Below are 18656 nucleotides of genomic sequence, written 5' to 3' on the forward strand. Positions count from 1 at the left end.
GGGCCTCTTTTAATAACTTGCATGGAGCCATGACAGCCTTGCTAACCCCTTGCTCTGCGAAGGTCAAAAGGATGAACTTCACAAAAAGGTGATAGTAGATAAAATATTTGGATGTTGTTACCCTGTTGGCAGATTGTAGAATAGAACACACATTTTGAACAATTGCAGCTAATAAAACGGTGCCATCTAACTTGTTGAAATTGTCTCTTTCTACCGAGGTAACTGGATGTTTTTACAATATGTTTTATTTGTGTTGTATCTCATCTTGATAGGTAAGGGTTTCAACGGGTGAGTGGGCAAAACACAAAATAATCTTCAATGATATAGCAGTTTCTTATTTAAGGCATTAAACCAGGTTGTATTGGTAAAAAGCATGAAAGAAAGTATTGTCTCAGCCTTCTCCTCAAATCGAACCTTGATCTGTTGTTATTCCATGTGAGTTAATGCAATACTTGGAGAGTGGGGGTGACGTGGTCTTCTTGCCTCAATCCTATTCCCATTTTCACAGCTATATTCTGTAGGGTTTGGAGGGGCCTAAAATATTATTATCTTAGGGCCAGGTGTGGCCTGCTTGAATGATGGAACCAGGATAATTTTAAGGCTATTTGGTCACAGGCTCTGGGGGAAAACAAGATATGGTAGAAGGCAGAGGAAAAAGCATAGTTAATAAGGTGTGCTTTACTGTACAGTGAGCTGTTTTCCTACAGTGATGCTTGTTGGACTGAGCTCTTTCTGCAGGGTCAACCTCGATTTTTGGCTTCCTTTGGTGAACCCATTTTTGTTGGCTTTTAGGACTCTCTTAGCAGTGGTAAAGTGTTTGTGGTCTCCCTTTTAAATATGGCTACAATTGGTGTACAGCTGATTGGTGCATTTCATTTACTTATGGAACCTAGTATAAGGTACTGCATGTACCTTGAGCCTGTACATTTACGCAACTAGTAGGCATGTTACTTCAGCCTGTAGTGTAGTTTTAAACTGTCATTTTGACCTGGCAAAACAAAACTTTTGTCATGCCTAAACCTTCTTTTTTAATACTTATAAATCATTCCTAAGGTAGTCCCTAAAGGCACAAAGGAAAGTGTGCATGATATGTAAAAGTGGGATATGTGTTGTCAAGTTTTACACTGTAAAAGACTCCTAAAGTCATTTCACTATAGCGAGGCTACCTCTTCCATTGACTAACACTGAGTTAGTTAATCATAATCAATAAATGCTCACTTTATATTGGGGTAAAAACATCAATTGATGGAAAGAATGCAGAACAATATCATACTTTCACCCCAGTACAGAGATCTGGGCCTAAATCCATTGTTTTTTTGCTCACCATGCTATTCCAGTTTGGACCCAGCCATATGGAAATCAGTCTTGACCCTGCACCCAATGTAAACAGTCCAGCCTGAACTGCCAGGCCAGGTCTTCCCTGGACCAGAAAAAAGCATCCTAGGACTGGTTTCAGGCTATCAGCCCTCATCAACCAGGATAGCTTGACTCCAGTGGCATGGAGAGCACGGGACCCACGTCTGGGCATACTTGTCCCACTTGGGGTGGCATATGCAAAAATAATAATCGATGGACATAATGCAGAACAATGTCAAACATTCACCCCAGTACAGAGATCCGGGCCTTAATCCATCGTTTTTTTGCTCGCCATTCCAGTGTGGACCCAGCCATATGCAAATCAGGACCTGGCTTGGCCGTTCGGGCTGGATTGTTCCCACAAGGAACAGGATGATGACTGATCTGCATATGGCTGGGCCAAACTGGGGTGGTGTGGTGAGCAAAAGAATGATGGATTAAACACAGATCCTTGTGACTGGGGTGAATGTTTGCATTGTCCAGCATTCCATCCATTAATTGTTTCTTTTACTTTAGGTTGGTAGCAGATAGATGGATACTGTTTACACTAAAACTAATTGTAATTTTATGGGCCTGATTATGATGTCGTCAGGACCTGATTCCGTCTGACATTGTTTGGGAACAGGGACCCACTGACCTCCTATGTTTGGTCCCAATCCAACAAGTAGGATGCGACCAAACACTGTTTGGTCACAACTCTATTCCATACAATGGGAGCATGCATTCCAACTGGAATGCATGCTCTCATTGTAAAGAGCTGAGGAGCAGTTTATCCCTGGTGCAGGGATCAACAAGGCAGTCGCTATCCGGAGTCCTTGCATCCATGGGGTCCTGCTGTGGGCCCCAAAGTTGAATTCCCACAGCCTTTCTGTGTCTGAAAGGCCGGCACCGACAGACTGTAGGAATCTGCCATCGTAATCGCTCAGGCAGAAAGAGCCTTGGGATTACAGGCCCCTTTCAGAGAGGTGTTCTCCCCCCGCCCTGATAATTGCTCCACCATTACCACCTTCATAGTAAGGGCGTTCCAGTTGGTTCTGTTTCTTCATCCTCCACTTCTCCTATTCCTAGTGTGCTCTTCTCTGGTGTTCCAGTTACCTCTGTGGGACTCAGATTCAAAGACATTTGCTAGGAACTTTTTACATTTATCCGAGCCTGTTTCATTGTTTAGTAAATTTTTCCTTTGTGTGTGTATCATCATTAATGTCTCACACCAGAAAACAGGGCTGTTCGCAGTTAAGTGGAGAGATATATGTGTTGCTGTTATCCGATTGCTTGCAAATCATTCTTTATTCGTCTCCCATTGGCAAATATTCTCTATGCCTTATGGGAGTTTTAGTTTTTGACTGCTGCTGTTAATAAAATTCAAGATTAGAGAAGCATAATAGGAGCCTCTGGTCTTGCAATACAATTCTGGGCTACCTTATTACACTTAATAAGTAATAAATTCAGTTTGGAAGCAAATAGAGACCTACTTCTTTTAATCATTTGAATTGTATTGTATAATTATTTTTAATGGTAAGTCTGATTTTGTCATTTTTCTGAAAATGCCACATATAGACTGTTGACATTTTTCTGCCTAAACCACCTGTGTTTTTCAGGGAGTGTCTAGAGTCAAATGATTGTGATGGCTATTCTGTGGTGTTATGTGTATTCCTTCCTGACAGGTAGCCAAAGGACCTTGGGTGTGGGGGAAGGATGCTCCTCTTCTTAGCAGGAATGCCGGGAAGGGGGGGTTGTAGTCAGCCATTCCTGGGCTTAAAGAGTAGCCTGAGTGCTGTGTACTCCCGCATCCTGACTTCTGAAACTGCCTGCTCTATTGAGGGGACATACAGCTGATATGTGGGCCTGCAAGCCCTTTATTACCCTAGATTGTTTGGAGCCCAACCCAGGAAAAAGAGCAGAACTGACCAGAATCAGTTTAGGCACTATGCAAAGAGAGGGACCCCGACACATAGGCTAACACTGGGTACATAAGAGGTACCCTCATAACTCTCATTAGAAAACTCCTGAACTTGTGGATGATCCAGAAGAGGGACTGCCCTACTGTCTGAAGAAGGAAGAGTGGACCTTCTTGCCTTGAACCCAGGATACTCAGAAGTGACTACAAGGTCCATTGGCTGAGCTCTTTTTAGAGCTACAGGGACGGATGCATCAAGCTTCCAGAGACCTTCCCTGCAACTGCCCAGCTGACTTGCTCTAACTAGACCGGCCTGAGCCATACTTCTGGCCTCTACTGGAGTAAGTCTGATCCACAGCAAGTGCCCTATCAAGTTCTGGATCCTTGGCTTGCATCGGAGTGTACTTCTTCTATTTTAAAACTGCAAACAATGAGCCACATTCGAAAATCCAGAGATGTTGGGCTCTGCACTGCATATCACCTTCAAGGCCAGACTGAGAACCAAAACCGGCCCTGGCAAAGTGCTCGGCTGGCCCCCTGGGGGTGTGACGTAACATAACTGGCCCCCAGGGCCCAAAACCGCCCCCAACCCTTGCGGCGCACCGGGGGATTGCCCGGTGCCTGCAACCGCCAGTCCGGGCCTGATCAGATGAACTACGACCACCACATCCCCGTCCAGTGCAAAGTTCTGACAGTGATGTGCTCTACGCCCCAACAGCAACCACTCATGTATTTCGCCAATGTGACGCTCCAGCGGCCTACTCATTGCGCCAACAACAATCTTGTTGTGGTTCTCTCCAGCACAAAGCTCCAGCTGAGGCTCCCGGTATGGACTTAGACTCTGCAAGAAGATAAGCTCTCAACAAGATGAAACTGGTCCCTGTATACCACCCACGCTCCATCGTGGTTGGCCTGACCGTGTGGCTGTGACCCAATCCACGGTGACCAGATAACCGTAAGTGGCGCTTTGTGCTTTTTGGCACTATTTTCACCTGAAACCTTAAAAATTCATACCTCCTGTAGTAGGATTAGATTTGTGTACTTTTTAGTGATTTTCTTTATCAAAATGTACTCTATTTGTATAAATTGATTTGAAATTTCTCTCCTGTTTTGTTTTCACTTTATTAATGATTAGGTGCTACAATAATACTTTACACATTGCCTGTAAGTTAAGCCTGACTGTTTTTGTTCCAAGCTACCAAAGTGTAAAACACTGGTTTATTTAGTGACCTTGTGGTTTACCCTGACAAGGATTGTGTTTATTACTTGGATGGAACCGTCACCCTAACAATTAATAACCCAGTTTCTTACACAGCTTACACTATGCACTTGTTGAGTGGCTACAATGCATCTGCTGAGCTGACTCAGTCCTGTTTTCTATCTCAAAGAATTTAGCATGTTGAACTACCATTAAAACCTCCATCATATATATATATGCATGTAATCGTTTGTGTGCCTGTGTGGTGGTGCTGTTGGCACAAAAGAAAGCCTTTTTATAGCCATCTTTATCATAGAGGTGAGGTCAAGTCTGAAAAGCATTATTAAAAAACTACGAATCTGCCTATCCTGAGGAAAAATCAAAGATGGCAAACAAGCATATAGAGGAGACAAGCTCAGTGATAAATATGTCTCAACTACATCTCATGCACCGAAAATGTTTTCTGACCTTTCTCAGTATGGTCGAGGACTTCATCAATGTCTTACAATACTTTAATAAGTAGACATTAGGTGACCTTGAGTCACATTTGAGTCAGGTGATTCTCGATTACAGGCAACATTTGTCTAGGACTATATTACACCTCTGTGTTGTGGGGTGGAATCAGCATGCAGTTGAAATATTGAAACAGTCATAACAAAACACTTCAGATGCTATTTTTTGCTGTTCTCATGTCCTTGTTAGCTTGACACTCACACCCTGTGCATAACAAAATGTGTTTCTCTGTATTCACACTTAGGAATGATACTGATCAGGACTACACACAATGCACTTGGCACCATACTATGTTCAGCGCAGGCTAACATAGACTATATCCGGCACAGCGTTCCAATGGAAGATCTATTAAGTAAACAGATCCTCGCAAGAGAATTATGACTTGCAAAAAATAAATGGCTATGCAAGGCTTTGGGGTATTTGCCTACTGTAAAGCTACTTCTGAGTACTAACTTTAGGGCTGGTCTAACTGGAACCCTTCCAATGTGCAGTAGCGGTAGCTTGGAAGATTAATGGGGGACTTGAGAGTCACACTCAAGGGCTAGGGGAATGTATTGTAGTAGTGAATCAGGGAGAACCGTCAGTACTGTGCTCAGTGAATCTGCTCTAGAGCACCAACTGACTGAGTACTGCAGATGGTCAGGGTGTCCTGGCTGACCAGAGGATGTGTGAACCCTGTCTCATAGAGTTCTTTAGAGAGGTGAATAGTGGAGAGCACACCTTACGGTGGTCTTCAGTCGGAACTCAGTGCATTTTCCATATTTGGACATGCCACAAGAGAAGCCCAGTTTACCTTTTTTTCATTGGATATGTTTTATTGCAAATTTGGGATATCACTAGTGTGATAGAGGGGCATCTTTGCACCTGCATTTGATATTTCAAAAGGGATTGCATGCAACTCTGCATGACCAACTTCTCTGATGTAACTGTGCAATTAGAACACAAAATGCGACAAACACGGAGGTTTATTCTGAGTTACGCACCAAGCATTCATCATGTCAAAGAGCGTTTTGTTGACACATATTTTCCTACTATTTGACGACAGAAGTTGTATGTTTCTCTTTGTGCCAACTGAGGGGCATATTCACAAGGATTTACCTCCGATTTATCACCACCTTAACGCATCAAAAGTGGAGATAGAACTAACACCCCATTCACAAGCTGGTGCAAACAGCAGGCTTCGCCAGAACTCCTGCGACAACAGCCTCAAAACCTAACACCACTGTGCACATCACCAACTAATGCTAATGAGATGCAGAGTAGGCATTCCCGTGTAGAAACACACAATAAAACAGCAACACCACATTCACAACAAACTGACAGATCCACGAATTGAACCGAAAACAGGCGATAAGCCACGGTAGCTGCAGTTATTCAACACCTGCCTCAAGCAGGTGTAAAAACAGACGACTACCTGCAGTAGGCAACGGAGCCCCACACACAGCCACACCTGACGGACAAACAACGCCATGGAGCTAATCATCATGCAACTCGGAGCCCCAACAGGGCCACACTACCCAGCGCTACCACCCCCAGGACCGCCACCACTCCCGGGACCCGGACCAGCTTCCCCAGCACCACAGAGGCAACACAGAGGAAGACAGGGAACCTACTGAAAACGCACCACTCTCACAGACCTAACGCCCGAGGAAGTGATTGCCCACTACAGACTCAAAAGGTCAATCGTTCACCGCATCATGCCCCAAATCCGCCACAGGCTGACGGTCCCAACACTGCGGAGAGCCAACGTCCCTCTGCAGACAAAGCTGCTGGTTGTACTGTACCTGTTGGCTTCTGGTACCTTCAAGCCAAAACTGCCAGAGTCGGAAGGGTTTCACAGGCCAGCCAGCCCTATCAAAGTTAATTACACCTGTCCTGGATGCCATCCACAGCTTCATACCCCAGTACCTTCACTTCCCCAACACTGCGAGGAACAGCTGCAGACAAAGCAAGGCTTCTACGCTATAGCTGGATTCCCGGCCATGTTGGGGCCAATCGACTGCACACATGTCCCACTTGTGCCCCCTGCGGATACTGCACACCACTACCGCAACAGAAAGAACATGCATTCCATCAATGTGCAGGCAACAGTGGACCACGGGGACTCTTCACCAATGTTGTCGTCAATTACCCAGGCAGTGTGCATGATTCCTGCATCTTCTGACAGTCCATCATCAACCAGCGCTTCCAGGATGGCACATATGGGATGGGACGGCTCGTTGGTAAGTACCAAGTCAACACACCACACCTCACAATGCCTCCAAAGCACAATGCACAACTGTGGGGATGCACAGGTGTCCAAACCACATTCAACACGTCAGACTACACGACCACCTGCCAGACAACCACACCACTCCATGGTCATCCTGGCCTATCCTTGCACCCAATACAGACATTTCATGGCACCTCAGCCACACAACAGTTGAACGTGTGGAGATGCGGAGTGCAGCCATGACACATTTGAAGCACTGCTATGCTCACATGATCCTACCCCAGTCCCCCGCAGGTCTGCGTCCCGTGGCGGTGGGCCCATGTGGCCGGCTGTGCATCCATGGCCACTAGCCTTGTGCGACACGCGTCATACCCCTTATAGTTCTGACATTGCATCTCTGAGTGCCTGATGACTGGTGGTGTAGTTGGCAGCATTAGCTACACCCTGCAGGCTGGCTAACACTCACCCCACACACAGCCAGCACAGGCGTCACTGGATTGGTGGCCCTGCCATAACATTCTGTCGAAACAAATATTGACTCTTTTCTCCCTGCACTGTCATAGGGGATCATAGGTGATCAAGGATATGCACTCTGCCCTTGGATGATGACATCCTTCTGAGATCCGAACACACCCGCACAGAGGGGCATTGTGAAACACACATTTGGCGTGTTGAAGTCACATTTCAGGTACCTGGACTGCACAGGTGGGATGCTCCTGTACAGCCCTGACATTGTGTGCAAGCTGATTGTTGTATGTTGTGTGTTGCACAACATCTGTGTTCGCACCAGGACCACATGGATCCCAGTTCCGGAGGTACCGGCCGATGATGGTGGAAGTGGCCCACATCCCACTGCAGCAGCGGCAAGAATGGCCCGTAGGAATACCATCATTGACACTTACTTCTCATGAGCACGTCACATTGTGACAGTCCATGTCAATCAAGCAACAGTAGAAAATGTTGAAATGCACTGCACGTGTGAATACATTTTTTTTGCAGGTTTCAGCTTGTACTTGTGCATTTTTTGATGTTACGTTTCCCTGCCATTTCCAATGTGATTTGTCAGGTTGTGCACATTTGCTGAACCAGTTGTGTCCTGTGTTCAAATGTGGTGGGGGTGATGTTTGGCCCGAGATGTCGTCAATGCCAGGGTGCAAGGTGAAGAGAAGATACCTGCCTATTATATTCAAAAAGGCCTCAAATAAGGTCCAAATATATTTATGCTAGCCTCAAACCACATAAGAAATTCTTGAACACATATTAGAAAAAATATAAAAGATATTTTTTATTTTATGGGACAATATTTTTCCAATTCATAGACATAATCAAAATTGATTTATTACAATAATGAAAGGGTGCGCTCCTGATTAGGTGTGTATGCTGCCCGGTGGGTGTGTCGCTCCTGCGGCTCGGATTTGTCTGCAACCAAGGCCGAACTAGGAACCAAAACCGGCCCAGGCAAAGTGCTCAGTCGTCCCCCCTGGGAGAGGTTGGGGGTGCGACCGAGCTCTTGGCCGGGGCCGGTTTTTGGCCGATTTTGTTACAGGGCCGATTTTGCAGCTGTGCCGCATAAACGGCCCTGTAACAAAAACGGCCCCCAGTGGCCCAAAACTGGCCCCCACCCGTGTGGCGCACCGGGGGATTGCTAGGTGCCCGAAATGGTCAGTCTAGGCCTGTCTGCCACTGGTCTCTATCATGTGGTGTGCTTGTCGGTTCTGTTCTTCCACGGTGCTCGGATGTCGTGGTGTACATTTTGACCTCTGCAATTGGCCAGGGTGCAGATTGCTGTTCAGTGGCCTTTTCCGTATGCTGTTCTTGTACTATTTTCCTGCATTGCGTGTGAGTATTGCTGCCCTCGCGCTGGCTGTCACTGTTTTCTTATCGCGCTTTTGACCATCGCAGGTTTTTTCGCGTTGGGGTTTGTCTTTCTATCTCTGTCATGGTGGTTGTTAGACCTGGCATCTTTGGCGTGGTTTCCCATATCTTTTTGACTCTGCCTCCTGTATTTTTGATGCTGTGCTGGATTTCGTTTTGCTGGTTTAGATGCTTTGGAAACTCTGCCACTGCTGATCGGTGCCGGAGTGTAAGTGCTCCTTATATAAATTGTTATCATGATTGGCATATTTGTATCACCACGAAGTCCCTAGTAAAGTGCACTGAGTGTGCCAGGGCTGGTGATGACAGATGCTACTAGTGGGCCTGCAGCACTGATTGTGTTACCCACATGAGTAGCCCTAAAATGGTATCTCGAGCCTGCCACTGCAGTGCCTGTGTGCAGTCTAGGAACTGCTGTGTCCTCCTGTTCAGTGTCCCCACTAACCAGACCTAACCCTTCCCTTTTCGTGCACATTAGTCACCCCTATGGAAGGCCCAAGGTACCCCCTTGGGCAGGGTGCAGTGTATGTGAAAGGTAGAGCATGTACTGGTGAGGGTGACATGCTCTTGTAGTGAAAGGCAGCCATTTTCGTTTTTCACTATTGTAAGGCTATCTTGCTTTATAGATTAACATGGGGGATGCTGGCTATAGTGGTTTCTAGCATTTCTTCCCATAGGAACAAGATAGGACATAAATCTAGTATCCCTGAACTCAGAATTTAATAACACATCTTTTAGGAAAGGCTGTTTTTAAATCCTGTGTTTGAGAACAGCACTTTTAGAAAGTTGCTGTTCTCTTGTCTGACCCTTCTGTGTGCCTTGGCCTGTTTGTGTATTGACTGTCTGGTTTGAGAGTGACAGGGGCTGGGGATTCCCCAGGAGGCTGGCTGAGTCAGCCCTAGGCTGAATGACTGCATTTGCAACCTGAGTGGTGGGAGGAGTTAGCACCTGGGCCTTAATAGGGCTGTGCCTGCCTGCCACAATGCTGGCTTCACCCCCTGCTGGGCGGCTGACGACCCTGTCCCTCACTCTGAAAGGAAAGGAGAAGCCAGTAAAACAAAGTACTCAAGAAACACCCAGAACTGGTTCAGACCGGCTCAGGGCCCACATGCACAAAGAGAAGATTCCTGCCGCTACGAAGGCCGAGATCATCGAAGCGCCTGACGCCGCTGCCAGAGCCGTCGCATCCTTCGTTTGGGTGCGGGAAAGCCTAACATCGCTGCGAGTGTCGTCGCAGAGCCTGTCGCTGCTGGGAGAGATCGCCGCACCGCTTGCTTGTGGAATGCATCACGTCGCTGCGAGTGTCGTCGTAGAAACCATCGCGCCGAGGAGCTGCGAGAGAGAAGATCACGCTGGTCCATGCATCGTCGCCCCGGATATCGTCGCACCTCCAAAGATCGTCGCATCGTGCCTTTGCGAGAACAAACTTCCTACGGAACCTACGCACCGGAATCCATACAAGTGGCCTTCCTCCCCATACAGACCGGATTCGTCGCAACACGCCCGCTGCTGCAGCGGGGCTGTCGCAAACGCCTCCCCAGGGTCTCAGGAGCAACGCATCGCTTGTTTTCCACTGCACCAGCTTCTGCTTTTGAAATTTTGTCGCAACTAAAAAAGGTACTGTGAGTAAACGTGACTCAATGAAGCCCACGGGCGTACGAGCGCTTAAGAAATAAATATTAACATAATATAACTTAACTGTGAACTATTCACGCATCAGTGGATTATTTTATCGCAACCTAAAGAACTTACATTACAAGCCTTAAGAACTCTTTTGAAACCATATCCTTGAACTGTGTATGTTGGATTTTTGTCGTTTTGGTCTTGTGTAGTTTAGATTAAGTACCTTTATTTTTCTAAACTGTTGTGGAGTCAGTTTGTGGTGTTTTCACTGTGTTACTGTGAGTGTTGGTACAAATACTTTACACATTGCCTTCTGATTAGCCTTGACTGCTCGTGCCAAGCTACCTAGAGGGTGAGCAGGGGTTATCTCAGAGGATTTCCTCCTTACCCTGACTAGAAGCAAGAGTCCCTATTTGGACAGTGGTACCTACCTCTGCCAACTAGAGACCCCCAGTTCTAACAGTGGTTGCGTAGCGGACATTGTCCGAGGTGTCGGCAGACTATCACTGGTTTATTGTCCCATGATGGGCTGCGATGTTAAGATGCGTTAAGCTACTCTTGCGGTAGTTATCATATGTTCTTGTGAATATACCCCATTAGTGTTTTCTCATCTAGATTTCGGTCCGTTTCCATGTTTCAGGTGCACTAAAATTAAGTTAAAACAAAGCTCAAATGGATATGCAGTGGGACGCCGCTGTAATATGCATAGTATAATTCTCAGCATTTGTTAAACATTCACTTGCTATCTATAATAGTAAAGCAATGCACGCAATTGTTGGATAACTCCGTACACGCAAACACAAAAGGGTTGATTTTTTACGAAAACAGCTGCGCCATTGTGTTTATGTGTATCCATCTCAGATTACAGCACTTCTCTCTAGGACATGAAATTGTAGGGTGTTTATTGATGTTGCTGTTTCTTTATCACTGTCGCAGCAAATCAACACCCGCAGCATGACAGGGTCAGTGAAGGTTTCTGTGTCAACTGTTGTCTAAGTAAAGCGCTGTTCCCTCAGGTGCAGAAATAATGAATCCCAGAGACTTTGTTAAAAGGTTTCTGCCAGCGAGGAGAATGAAGGAGGCCTAGAGGTGACTGTGAGGAAGCGAGACAGCAGTGTTGGGTCAGCAGGACGCAGAGTGGAATCCGTCTCGCTCCAGTGCGCAGTGCTGCTTTCTTTCATTTATACTGCAGGAGGGGGATGTGGTCGCAAATGGCAATATTCATACACAAATGGCCACTTAGGTTACAAATCGTTGAGTTTATTCGCTCTTTCACAATTGTACAGCACAACTAAACCCTATGGATTTGCTTGGTGTGGAGCCTTATTTGTCTCCGTGATGTTACAGGAGTTTTAAATCCGATTTACGCCTCCCAACACTGACCTTTTGTCTGTATATCTATCTTTTCACTTCCCTTTGTAGTGCGAGCACAGTATTACAGAATGTTTTATCAGGAAGTCACTTGCTTTGTATAGTTGCAGAGCTTTACATGTTTACAACAATGGTTGGGATTCCGAATTAGAATTGTTCTGGAAAACATCTGTAATTTAATAATCTATATGTGACCAGTAAACAGGCAAACAATTATATAGAGAAAGGAAATGCGTGCAAAACAGCTCCTTATTGATGTTTATGCTCTGGTCCGATTATGACTTTGTCTCAGCGTGTTTGTTCCGTTGCGTGCCATTTCAAGTAGGACAGGACATGGGCATGTCTGCCCCTAGAATTGCACTCTAGACCAATGGCATTGCCTTTAGATTGTGCACATGGGGCATGTATTCACGTATGACCGGGCCATTGGGTAGCAGGCCGAGCTGCCTACTCTATCGATTGATCTGGCTGCAGCCTAGTGGTAGGCTGAGGGGGAATAAGAGATACAGGGCCATATGTATCAAGCAAAATTGCATTCGCAAATGCCGAAATTCGCAGAATTTAGGCGTTTGCGAATGCAATTTTGCCAAATGGTATGTATTAAGGCAAAATAAGGAATCGCAAAATGTGGGATTCCTTATTTTGCGATTGCATTTAAGGAATCGCAAATTTTGAGATTCCTCAAATGCAATGTAAGAAGCACTAAAAAAGTGCAATTTGGCCTTAAAGAATCGCAAATTACCACCAACTTCAAGTTGGTGGTAATTTGCGATTTCTTTGAAAAATTCACTTTTTTGCATTTTTTCAAAGTGCAATGTGAAGCACATACATGCCCTTAGGGCATGTATGTGCGCCACATGTGCACCCATGCTTATTTCAGGGGTGCAACAGGGTGTCCTTTTGACACCCCTGCACCCTTAAAATTGCATTCTCAATTTGTGATTCGCTGATTGCTAATCGCAAATTGATAATGTCTTCCCAGTCATTCCTATGGGCCTCGAGGCCCATAGGAATGAATGAGGAGGTATTCCTTAATTGCAAATCGCAATTTGCGATTCGCAATTAAGGAATATGTAAGATTCGCAAAATGTATTGCAAATCCTACATACATAGCATTTTGCGATTCTCAAATAGCGATTCGCAAAAAATCGCTATTTGAGAATCGCAAAATGACTTCTTGATACATATGGCCCTAAGACAGCTTGTTTAATAATGCCAACAGGGGATGCCATTTAGATGTAGGCTTACATTTACGAAGTCTTTTCTATGGCGCAAAGTCATGCAAAGTGTCTCAAAGTCTTGCAAGGGTATTTAGTTTTCAGTGTAAAGGGTATTTTTAGAAAGAGACATTTATTTCACAGGGCAAATTGCTCTGATTCATGCCAATTTGCAACAAGGGACGTTATTTAGAATTTTTAAATGTTTGAGTCAAAAGCACCAACAAAACACAAAGTACCAATGTAAGTTAATGATTGTGGTTAACCAGGACCTCACGCTGCGGTCTCAAACTGACAAACTGTGGAGTGGAGTGGTGTAAGTCTAGCAGATCACATAAGTGGGAAGCTTTACCATGGATCTTGTTTTAATGGAAATCAAACTCCTCTAGTGGGACATGCTGTGGTCAGAACGAGTCCCTCACAGTCAGCTACTAAAAGTCCAAACTCCGACCGAAACATTCATTTTTGTGTCAAAGGCTTCAAAGTAGACATGTATGGAAGCTGTAGCCACAGAGGTTGCTCTCTGCTCGGTAACCTTGTTGCCTTGTCTTAGTACAAATGTTTTAACTTTAGTCACAGCCACCTTTTGGGGCTAAAAAATGTCCAGGAGGGCAAGGTTAAAAGATGTATCTGGCCGTGTTTCACAAAGTCACATTTTGGTGAAATTTAAAAATTAAACATTTGCCCTTGTTTCCTGACTGCACAGGAGAATCAGGGTTGCTTTGGTGCTCCACAGGTGGAAATAGAAGAAAGCATATAATAAATGCTTTTTAGGAGCACAGTGAGGAGTGCATGCCAATGTATTTACATTAATGATGATTGTATTAAGGCAAATACATTGCCCAGAGCCCAGAAATTGCTCCTGAAAGCAACTTGCTGAGCAGTGAGGCCGCTGAGCTGTGCCTGCCTGCAAGATCTTACTGGCGCTCCATCAGGCAGGTGTCACACCTACTGGGAAACTTGCTTTGATGCACTGCCATGTAGGTGACATACTTCAATTATCTCTAAAATGTGAGTTTCAGTGTGTACTTAAACCATCCACATACTGACAAATATATATGGCTGTCAGGAATACCAGTGTACTATGGCTAGGCTGATAAGTGCATTATTCGTGGAGGAAAGCCTATTTTTACATATTATTAAGCCACCCCTAAAGTGTGTGTTGTAAGCCCACGGGACTGGGAATTTCATATATAAAAAGTGTCACACTACATATTGGAAGTAGTATACCTTTATTGTGACTCAAAATTTCCAAGCCATCTTCACTGTGCAGGTTTAGCTACATTCTCCATGAATAGGCCTACAAACCATTCATTCAGATCTTCATTTGGGAAAATATTTAATAATTCAAAGGTATATTACAATCTACAAAATCTAATATACTAGGGAAAAGAGATTTGTGACAACATTAGTGGGAAAAGAATGTTGCAAAGAATAACTGCCTGAGAAAAAACTGGCTTAGAAGTAGTTTTAGAAGGAAGACATAAATGGTTGGCAGAACAAGGGAAAGCTTTCACAGTACCTATTGTGGCTTGGAGATGTCAAATGGTGTTTACAGTATCTGGCACTATTTATTCCCAGGAACCTCCTAAACTGTCTGTCTCTGTATCTGCAGCAGGGAACTCTATTCTTGGCCTCAACAGTGGTACGAGACCTCATCGAAATGGGAAGTGTTTTAGTGGGAGAAAACCCCCCTTCTGTTGTAAGAAGGGATTAGCCATTTTGGAATAGGAGCATCCAAGAATTTTACAGTAAAACAAATAGAAAGGTGAGTATAGGATAAGAAAGCAGTCAGAATTGGGGGGAGAAAGTCTCTAAATCACTGTATTGTGCACAAGATAATCTGGCACCTCACTATCACCTCATCAGATCATTCCTAGAGCATGGAAGACTACATATGAAAAGGCTGGCCCATCTGGAAGAAGCATAGCTTGAGGACTGCTTGCTCCTGTTGGCACAACGGGAACCTTTTATCCAAGGTTCAGGATCTGACTTGCTGTATGCCTACTCCAAGGGCACAGAACTAGGGGTGGAGGGAATATTCAATTTCACCTGTGGAATTGGTGGAAATTTGGTGACTCCTGTTACTCTTGTAATGCAGAGGCCAGGCTAAATTCTGGTAATTGCTGGTAATTTCTATATGACGGAATCGTGGAGTTTTTATGTAACTCTGCTGAGTCAAATTCCATGAGTTCCACCCACCCCTACACAAGACGTAGAAGGACTACTGACTCCCAGAGGAGTCTGCTGACCACAGGGGACTACTGTCTGCAAAATCTCTCACTGAAGGGAGGTGGGGTGCCTAGAAGACTGCCCTGAGGATCTGAGAGAAGGAAGAGTGACCATAGGCTGGAGGAAAGTGGAGCTTAGACATTTTTTCAATCACAGGAGAGCCAGGACAGAACGATGATGCTTGGTCAAAGAAGATGCACCAAATGTAGGCAAGAAAACCAGGTTCGACCCACTTAGAGCTTTTTGCTATGCTGAAATCTGCTTCAGTGTGATATTCTAGTAAAGGTTTCTGACCTCATGGATACCTGCCTGGCTTCCGTTTCCAGCCCTAACCTTCTGGTGGAATTGGAGAAGCAAAAATAAGTGACGATGTCCAAATATAAAACTTTGAACCTAGTCAAGGCTACAAATGTATCCCAGCAGAAAAGCTGCCTCTGTGGTACTGAAACCAAGCTATGCCCCAGTCAGAGATTTTGGTGCTAAAACCAACAACTTAATTACGATCTTGACAACAACATATCCAAATTTGAGGAAACGTCTTGGAATTCAGCCTTTGACCTTGCCCAACTAGAGAATTTTGACTTCCAAAAAGTAGGCTCAGCCAGAATGTAAAAACATTGATCATGGGATCCACTTTGATTTTTCGATCTCTGCCCCATTTACATCAATTTGAAATCACAATTTATTTTTGCATGTCTTTCCAGTTTATCTATGTATGTTCTTGCTTAATGTTTTTTATATGGGTGCCTGTCATGCCATCCAGTTCTGTTAATGCTTTTAATTTCCAAGCTGTGTCTCACTGTGATGCCCCATGTCCCATTGTGGTCCTGTCCTGACTCTCCATCTTACCCCATATTCTTCACACTTTCTCTTTCTCTTTATTTCTGTCCCAACAATTTCATCCTTTCTAATTTTTCTCCACATTCTTCTCACTTGCATCCACCTCCCTTCCCATACATTGTAGCTAATGATCCCCCAATCTCTGCTCTTTATGCTGCTGTGTTTAATCCCTTTGCTTTCTCACTTGACTGTGAATCTTCCAAGGAGAGAGAGAGAGGATGGACTTTTTACTATTTTTGGTCCAGTGAAATGTAATCTTTGATCTCCTTCCTTTGTAACTTATGTGTTGCCTATTTTTTAAATGTGGTACTTAAATTACAGTTGTGTGATGAACAGAAAGTTTGTGCCTTGTTAGTCACGTTTTCACCACTTACACTCTATCATTCACTATCATGCGGTATTCCTAAATTATTTGCTTAACATCCAGGAATAATTACAAATCATAACATTGGGTATCTGCTTGCTCTTGTTTGTAATGCTGTAACATATAACCTTGCTTTCTTACCTACATGGTAACTACTCATCAGATGATCATGAACTGCTCATATGTAATGGACCTGGAATTAGTGATACAGCATGTGAGAAATTGGTTGTTGGCTGAGTGGAGTGTTAACCCTGCTCAAGCAACGGCTATAATCCTCGTCAGGATGAACCACAACAGTCACTAATTTAACTTGTGCTTATCACTTTCTTAGCTTGGCACAAAAGCAATAAGACTTAACTTAAGGCAATGTGTAAAGTATTTATGCAGCACACAAACAGAAAAATAGTGAAAACTCAACATAAGAAAAAGTCAACAACAATTTAGAAAAAAAGAGCACATTTTAATATTCAATTTGACACAAAAACAACAAACATCAGAACCGGATCTGGAGTTATGAATTTTTTAAATTAAAGGTAAAAACTAGCACCTGAATTATGAAAGTGCCAGCCAAGGACATCTAATCATGTGAGACAAGGTCAAAGTTGAAAAATATGGCCAACCACGATAGAGCAAGAGTCTGATGCAAAAATTGTATTGGGCCTGGTTGCCCCTTACATACGGACGTAGAAGAAAATTTGGTAAGGGTTTGACTAAGAAGGTAAGTTCAGCGGGGCAAAGTGGCAGGAGGTGTCTGAGATGGATGCTTCATTGTCTGGGAGCTGCTGAATGAAGTCAAGGGTAAGATTTCTACATGCAGACTTAGTCTCTTTTTTGGAACTCGAAAATCTCCAGCGGGACAAAACTGGAGTTTGTAGCCAATGAGAAATCCACAAGGCTGTATATTCCTTTGGCAAAGGACCGCTGAACAGGATTTGTCGCTGCAGAGAAGAATGCAGCAGGAGCTGCAGTGAACTCAGACCAACTGGCAATGCTCCTTGGAGGTATTTATTAGCATGTTGGTCCGGGTCTCCTCTCAGTTCTCACAGCAGTGTTTAGCCAAAAATTCCAAAACTTTGGGATTTGGCTACCTGGGCAACTTTAGCATCACCAAGTGTACAGAATTGGAGGGTTACCACTATGAGGGTTAGGATTCCTTCAGGCTAGGTCAAGGTACATGCTCAAGATGGTTGGAGCCTTTTATGTCCCTGAGGTTCTGATCAGTTAGCCAGCCAACTAGCCTGTAAAGTCACTCTGGTAGTCTTGGGTTCAGCAGTGGAACAGGGCTTAAACAGCAAGGTATGTCTTTCAGGGTTCATGGCAGGCTTCGGGCAGCAAAGTAGTCTTTCCAGGTGCAATATAACAGTTCCTGAAATACACTGTATTGCCACCCGCGCCGACCCCCAATGCATAGCTCCAGGGAAAACTAACTCTTCGGACAGCCAGGGATGAACAGCAACACAAGAGTTTCATTTCATGCTACTGCATCAACATCCTGTGCTGGCTGACAACCTGGCTGTCTATCACACCGAATATGATCTTTGCAGTACAGCAACGACAACCCATAACATCTTGCCTGCAATTTGTGCTACAGCGAGAACCATTGGTGATGCTATCCCTGTTCCTCGCAACTTCCTCCACCAGGAACTGAATTCTTTGCACTGAACTTGCATATCTCCAGGTCTACTGATTGGATTTTTGTTGTTTTGGTGTCAAATTATGTATTACACTTTACTCTATTATTGATGTGGGATTTTTGAGTGTTGTGCTGTCACTTTGTTACTGTTTGAGTGCTGCATATGTACTTTATACATTACCTCTAAGCTAAGCCTGACTAGTTTTTTGCTAAACTACCAGATGGTTAAAAACAGGCTACTCTAGTGACTTTTAGGGTTCACACTTACCAGTATTTTGGCTGGTGCTTGAGAAGGGCCCTCAACCAACAACCAATATCCAAATTT

The 18656-nt window shown here is 44.5% G+C and overlaps 1 protein-coding gene across 2 annotated transcripts in view; it reads right to left on the bottom strand.

Moving 5' to 3' along the window:
* The window catches only part of FSTL5 (follistatin like 5), a 2973258-nt gene that overhangs the window by 1050061 nt on the left and 1904541 nt on the right, over positions 1 to 18656 (bottom strand). The window lies entirely within an intron of this gene.

This window comes from Lissotriton vulgaris, chromosome 3_1 (assembly GCF_964263255.1).
Source record: "Lissotriton vulgaris chromosome 3_1, aLisVul1.2, whole genome shotgun sequence".
NCBI classification, from domain to species: Eukaryota; Metazoa; Chordata; class Amphibia; order Caudata; family Salamandridae; genus Lissotriton; species Lissotriton vulgaris.